Below are 7,132 nucleotides of genomic sequence, written 5' to 3'. Positions count from 1 at the left end.
TAATTGGTTGGAAAATCATTTCATGTTGTCTTATTATAGTGAAACTCACCAAATTCACATCAGCTGAAAGAGGAAGCTGGCCTGAACTTATTAAAGTTAGAGAATTTACAATATTAAAGAAAACACTAGGTAGTAAACTTCTTACAGGCAGACCCTGTTGCACCTGTCTGTCTCCCTAGCATTTAGCCAGGTGATCTGGGCAAGGCGCTTGGAGGTCTTCGCTTTCCTCATCTGTAAAAGGGCCATAATACCAGCACCTGATACTTCACAGGCCTGTGTGAGACTAAATCCTGAAAACTGAGGGACTAGCAGGTAGCACACACCTAACAAATGGTACCTGTCATTGTTAGGCTTAAAAGGACTTCAAAGGATCCGTAATTATTGTTTGATGAAGATGAAATGCAATTTTCTACCTTTCAACAACTTAAGGAAGATGCGAGGGGCAGTGCCTCAGATTGAAATTACAGAAGATATACGTGTTCTTCTTAAGAGAAAAAGAGGAAATTTGTGTACTTTATTGTTGGCTTCCAAAGATCACTAACTCTTATCTGCATCACTGAGACTGAACTGCCTCGGTTATATTGCTACTCTCACTGCTGCTTCTGCTGCTGCCTTCTTCAGCAACAGGAGGCTTCAGAAGCCAAAGAATAGCAAGATATAAGCCCCACGTTAGAAGCCCTTCCACTATGAAACGTAAACTAGATGTGCTCACCATTATTTTGCTGCCTGTCCACCTGTTAATGACAATATACAGTGCCCTTATATTTATTTCATAGTATTTTCTTACCAATGTCAAGAAGAAAAATGCTATGGCAAAGAGAATAAAAGCTAAGCCCACTTCAGACAAACCTGGAAGTCCATGTCGCTCAGTCACTCACTTGGACTCGCTAGCTGTCATAGGCATCCCTGGAGCAGACACTCTGGATAAATTATTTGACTATGCTGTATCCAAATTTGGGAAGAAGGGCAGCCTTGGGACCAGGGAAATCCTAAGTGAAGAAAATGAAACGCAGTCAAATGGAAAAGTTTTTAAGAAGTTAATTCTTGGAAATTATAGATGGATGAACTATCTCGAAGTGAACCACAGAGTGAATAACTTTGGTAGTAGACTCACTGCGTTGGAACTAAAATCAAAGAGCACCATTGCCATTTTCTGGGAGACCAGGGCCCAATGGATGATTGGAGCACAGACTTGCTTTAAGTACAACTTTCCTCTTGTGACTTTCTGTGCTACACTCGGCAAAGAAGCAGTAGTTCATGGGCTTAATGAATCTGAGGCTGCCTATCTGATTACTAGTGTTGAACTTCTGGAAAGTAAACTAAAGACTGCATTGTTAGATATCAGCTGTGTTAAACACATCATTTATGTGGACAATAAGACTATCAATAAAGCCGAGTACCTTGAAGGATTTGAGATTGACAGCATGCGGTCAGTAGAAGAGTTGGGATCCAAGCCAGAAAACCTCAGTGTTCTTCCAAGGAGACCAATGCCTTCAGACATGGCCATCGTCATGGAAACCAGTGGTTCTACTGGCCGACCTAAGGGCGTGATGATGCATCATAGCAGTTTGATAGTTGGAATGACCGGCCAGTGTGAAAGAATACCTGGACTGGGACCAAAGGACTTGCCTTTGGCTCATGTGCTAGAATTGATGGCAGAGATTTCTTGCTTTACCTATGGCTGTAGGATTGGATATTCTTCTCCACTTACCCTGTCTGACCAGTCCAGCAAAATTAAAAAGGGAAGCAAAGAAGACTGTACTGTACTGAAGCCTACACTTATGGCCACTGTTCCAGAAATCATGGATAGAATTTTGAAGAATGTTATGAGCAAAGTCCAAGAGATGAATTATATTCAGAAAGCTCTGTTCAAGATAGGGTATGGTTACAAACTGGCACAGATCAATAAGGGATATGATGCGCCTCTTTGCAGTCTGTTACTGTTTGAAAAGGTGAAGGCTCTGCTGGGAGGGCACGTCCGCCTGATGCTGTCTGGCGGGGGCCGCTGTCTCCTCAGACGTGCCGGGTCCTGAAGGTCTGCTTCTGCTGCCCGGTCGGCCAGGGTTATGGGCTGACAGAATCGTGCGGCACGGGGACAATCACCGAAGTTACTGACTATACCACTGTCTGCGTTGGAGCCCCTCTTCTTTGCTGTGAAATTAAGCTAACAGACTGGCAGGAAGGCCTTCATACAGTTCATGACAAACCAAACCCCAGAGGTGAAATCATAATTGGCGGACAGAATATCTTGATGGGATATTTTAAAAATGAAGAGAAAATGGTGGAGGATTATTCTGGGGATGAAAATGGACAGTGGTGGTTTTGCACTGGCGATATTAAGGAATTCCATCCTGATGGGTGATTACAGATTATAGATCATAACAAAAATCTGGTGAAGTTAGAAGCAGGAGAATAATGTATCTCTCGGCAAAGTAGAAGCTGCACTGAAGTATTGTCCACTTATTGACAACATCTGTGCTGTTGCCCAAAGTGACCAGTCCTACGTGATCAGCTTTGTGGTTCCTAATCAGAAAAGGTTGACACTTTTGGCACTACAGGAAGAAGTTGAAGGATCTTGGGTTGATATACGTAATAATCCTGCCATGGAAGCTGAAATACTGAAAGAAATTCGAGAAGCTGCAAATGCCATGAAATTGGAGCGATTTGAAATACCAATCAAGGTTCGCTTAAGCCCAGAGCCATGGACCCCTGAAACTGGTTTGGTAACTGATGCTTTCAAACTGAAAAGGAAGGAGCAGAAGAACCATTGCCTCAAAGACATTGAACGAATGTATGGGGGCGAATAAAATGTTTCTCTTATTTACAGTTGCAGAGGAGGGTAGCCTGGTAGTTTTTTAGTTCTAAAGTTTTAGGCCTTTGTTGTGCTCTCTGTTAGAATGTAAGGTAATCATTCTAAAGACATGATGAAAACCAAAACCAAAAACAAAACTGATGAAAATAGTTGTCCAGTTAACTACTTTAACTTAGTTTTGTATGGTCCTAGTGAAGCTGAAATTGAAAAGTTAAAGGGAACTTTAGCTGTGTTAGTAATCATAGAGCAGAAATTCTCTTTTTAAAAATTAGCCTGATATACTTGTTTTGTAAAGGAAAATATTTAATGTTGAACAAAATGTATTGGAGTTGGAGTAGAATGTAGTTTGAGGAAATTTGCAGCTTCCAATGTCTATTGTCTTCTTAGTTCAGAAGCAGCTTAAATATTAAGCATGACAAAAAATATGTATTAACACTACTCAAAGCAGAAGTGCTGCAGGGCTTTAACATTCTCTTACAGCCATTTATCTTGAAGGGAAAATTAAACTGTACCATAACATACTGAATCAAACAGTACCTTAGTACCTTAGAAGGTACTAATTTAAGACTATAATTGTTGTATAGGTTAGAGGTAGAATCATTGTAGTATTGTGCATAACTGCCGTGCCTAAAGTGAGAATAAACCAACATATGCACACCAAAAAATATCTAGCAATATATCTGAGGGGAAATTGAACTGCTTTTTTGAAGCTTTGAGATCTAAAATCAGTAACTGTAATTATTTGGTTTAAGAGGGAAGTGCATTTTTTAAAGTGCTGCAAATTGCCTTTTGTGTTTGTTAAAAAATGAAAGACTGAGACCAAGAGTAAAATGATAAAAAAGGTAATCAAAATTTAATAGGAAGTATTTTCTCTGTTAGAAAAAGTGATAATCATAAGTATTTGGAATTAGGACCCTTGTACAGCACTGAACCTGGGAAAGAGATTTAGACTCGGAATTTATCTTCAATAACAGATTGATTTTTAAAATGTACTCATGAAATTACATTTGTAATTTAAGGTGTGTTTGCTGTTGTTGATTTGATTCTTGATTAGTTTGCATTTCAGAAAGCCTTTCATTTTGCTTTAATTTTAGAAAAGCAGGTTATAATGAATGACTTCCCCAATATCTTGTTCGAACCTACAGGTGATTAATTGACTTGGATGAGTTTTGGGGAAGTTAAAGGGAAGAAGACACTGTTACCACCTTTTTCCTGTTTGTGATGAGTTTAGAAACTAGTTTTGGGAGAAGGGCAGAGGTACTTGATAAGGGACTGATGCTTGTGTGGTAACTTTGGGTGTGGGTTTCTCTTTGAATCTTTCATTAAAATCTAGGATTATACATCCCTCATAGATATTCACACTTGAACCACAGTTATTGTAAAAGCAGAAATTCTTAATACTGTTATTCTTTGTACTTTTTCTTTCTTTTTTTTTTTTCGAGACAGAGTCTGGCTCTGTTGCCTGGGCTAGAGTGCTGTGGCGTCAGCCTAGCTCACAGCAACCTCAAACTCCTGAGCTCAAGTGATCCTCCTGCCTCAGCCTCCTGAGTAGCTGGGACTACAGGCATGTGCCACCATGCCCGGCTGATTTTTTCTGTATATATTTTTAGTTGTTCAGATAATTTCTTTCTATTTTTAGTAGAGATGGGGTCTTGCTCTTGCTCAGGCTGGTCTCGAACTCCTGACCTCGAGCGATCCTCCCACCTTGGCCTCCCAGAGTGCTAGGATTACAGGCATGTACTTTTTCTTAATCATTATACACACACACACACACACACACATATGCACACACACATATATGTTGCTTACATTGCTTTGTACAGATGTGGGCCACCACTGAAGCAAAATAAATTCTTTTTGCTCTAAAATATTTATAAAGAAAATACTTAAATGTTAGATGTGTGGTTGTAATAAGGAAAAAATCATCTGGTATTATAAACAAAAATGAAGGTTTTGTAAAGATTTCTGTTCAGTGTTCTGAAAAGTAAAATTCTAGGCAAGCTTTCATTGAAGTTATGTATATGTGAGTATTCTCATTTTTCCCAACTTGCCTTTGGAGAGTGAAAAACCATTATCATCAAGTAGGCTACTATTCTGCTTCTATTCCTGCCCTACTCTTTATCCTTTAAGGATGATTTTTTTTAGACTTTTCCAATGTGTGATTCCACCCCGCCCTCCAATTTGGAATGGTGATTGTAAATGAGTGAGCGCATGCATACTCTCTTATCCCAGATGTTTGCATCCCCCCGCCCCCATCTCCCATAAGCTAGAACACTGCCGACTGATCTGTTGTATAGGTCCTTTAGAAACACGTGGGGGCTTCAGGAGAAGATGGCAGTCTCCACAGGAGTTAAAGTCCTCATAATTTTCTCTTGTTGGAAGAACTTGAAGAAGGACAAAAAGGAGTAGGCGATGGTACGGTTAGCTGGGGCCTTGACAATGATGAAGATATGACTCTTACAAGATGGACAGCTATGATTACTGGGCCACCAAGGACAAACAGAATATACAGCTTGAAAGTAGAATGTGGACCTAAATACCCAGAAGCCCCTCCATCAGATTTGTAACAAAAATTAATACGCATGAAATAAATAATTCCAGTGGGCTGGTGGACGCACACAGCATACCAGTGTTAGCAAAATGGCAAAATGCATACAGCAGTAAAGATGCACTTCAAGAGCTAAGATGTCTAATGATGTCCAAAGAAAATATGAAGCTTCCACAGCCACCAGAAGGACAAACTTACAACAGTTAATTTTAGTGGATCTCAAACTTGTCTTAAATCAACAACTTTCTACTCATGTTAATGTCTTGATTAAATATCACAATGCAAAATACCCACACATTAAGTAAAAGAATTCCACCTGGTAAACATGACCTGGACATTTGTGTTAAATAAGAATATATTTAATATATGTACACCCATTATGTTTTCAGGTAACAGGAGGAAAAATGCAGCACAACTTTTTTTTCTCTTGTTAAGGCACTGTCGTTTAAATGTAAACCTGGAATACTCAAGATAGAATTCAGGTTTACAAGATGAAAGCGTGAAGAGAGGTGTCAGATGGCAGTGGACGGATGTGTGTTTCTGAAAAATGAAAACCTCAAGAAGGAAAAACAGAAATGGCAAACTTTATCCATTGCTTAGCGAAAGAACTGCAGTTGAAACTGGTTAAAGTAGCAGGCACAATGAATATTGTCACAAATTGCATTAATTTTTAAAGTGGTGTGGGTGCTGACTACTACTAGTGGTATCAAAAATATGTTCAGGGGCGGAGTGGTGGTGACGGCCTGAATCTGCGCTCCCGGGAAGGAAGGCATCGATCCGGACCTGCCACAACGCTAGAAGACCGCTCCCACACAGGAACAGCGGTGTGAATCCACGGAGAATCAGCGTGGGACAAACAGAGCGAGTGAAGTCTGAGTGAACGAAAATTGGGAATGCGGGACAGACACTAGCCAGCGGAGCGCGGGTCGGATACACCCGCCCCCAGCCAGGGCGGAAGCAGCCTCTCGGGAAAGCGGCTAGCCCTCCGCTCCCAATTGAATAGAGCCCTGACCCAGGCCAGTGCAGAATCACTGAGGGATACGTGGCGCATTGGAGACAGGAGGCTTTTTTGCGAAATTACCTTAGAACCTGGGGGATCTCAGCTGAGACAGCGCTTGGCGAGGAGGGACGGATCTGCCCCAGGGCGGAAAAACACAAAAGACTCCCGGACAGCAAACAGCGTCGTACCCCGTGCTGCCTTTTTCGGCAGTTCTCCAGCCGGTCACCCCCGGTGCGTGTCCTTGCTGGCCAGCCCCTGGGCAGTGGCGGTCTCTGCCTGCCAGGGAGCCGGTCCCCTCCAGCCCCGGAGCTCGGCAGGCGCCATCTTGAAAGCGAGGGCGAAACGGCTCGGGAGCCAAAAAGTGCCCAGCGGCTCTTTCTGCCCGTGCTGCCTTTTTTGGCGGTTCTCCAGCCGGTCACCCCCAGTGTGCGTCCTTGCTCGCCAGCCCCCGGGCAGTGGTGGTCTCTGCCTGCCGGGGAGCCGGTCCCCTCCAGCCCCGGAGCTCGGCAGGCGCCATATTGAAAGCCAGGGCGAAACCGCTCGGGAGCCAAAAAGTGCCCAGCGGCTCTTTCTGCCCGTGCTGCCTTTTTCGGCGGTTCTCCAGCCGGTGACCCCCAGTGCGCGTCCTTGCTCGCCAGCCCCCAGACAGTGGCGGTCTCTGCCTGCCGGGGAGCCGGTCTCCTCCAGCCCCGGAGCTCTGCAGGCGCCATCTTGAAAGCGAGGGCGAAACCGCTCGGGAGCCATAAAGTGCCCAGCGGCTCTCTCTGCCCGG

General features: G+C 43.1%; 2 pseudogenes; both read left to right on the top strand.

Annotated features, from left to right (window-relative positions):
* The first annotated feature begins 686 nt into the window (after nt 1-686).
* On the top strand, nt 687-2,807 carry LOC138389791 (long-chain-fatty-acid--CoA ligase 4 pseudogene; annotated as a pseudogene).
* Nucleotides 2,808-5,158: 2,351 nt separating this feature from the next.
* Nucleotides 5,159-5,804, top strand: LOC138389790 (ubiquitin-conjugating enzyme E2 variant 2 pseudogene; annotated as a pseudogene).
* The last annotated feature ends 1,328 nt before the right edge of the window (nt 5,805-7,132 follow it).

Source organism: Eulemur rufifrons, chromosome 8 (genome assembly GCF_041146395.1).
Source record: "Eulemur rufifrons isolate Redbay chromosome 8, OSU_ERuf_1, whole genome shotgun sequence".
Taxonomy (NCBI): domain Eukaryota; kingdom Metazoa; phylum Chordata; class Mammalia; order Primates; family Lemuridae; genus Eulemur; species Eulemur rufifrons.
Note: the sequence above shows the minus strand (reverse complement) of the source record. Positions and strands in the feature narration are given on the sequence as shown.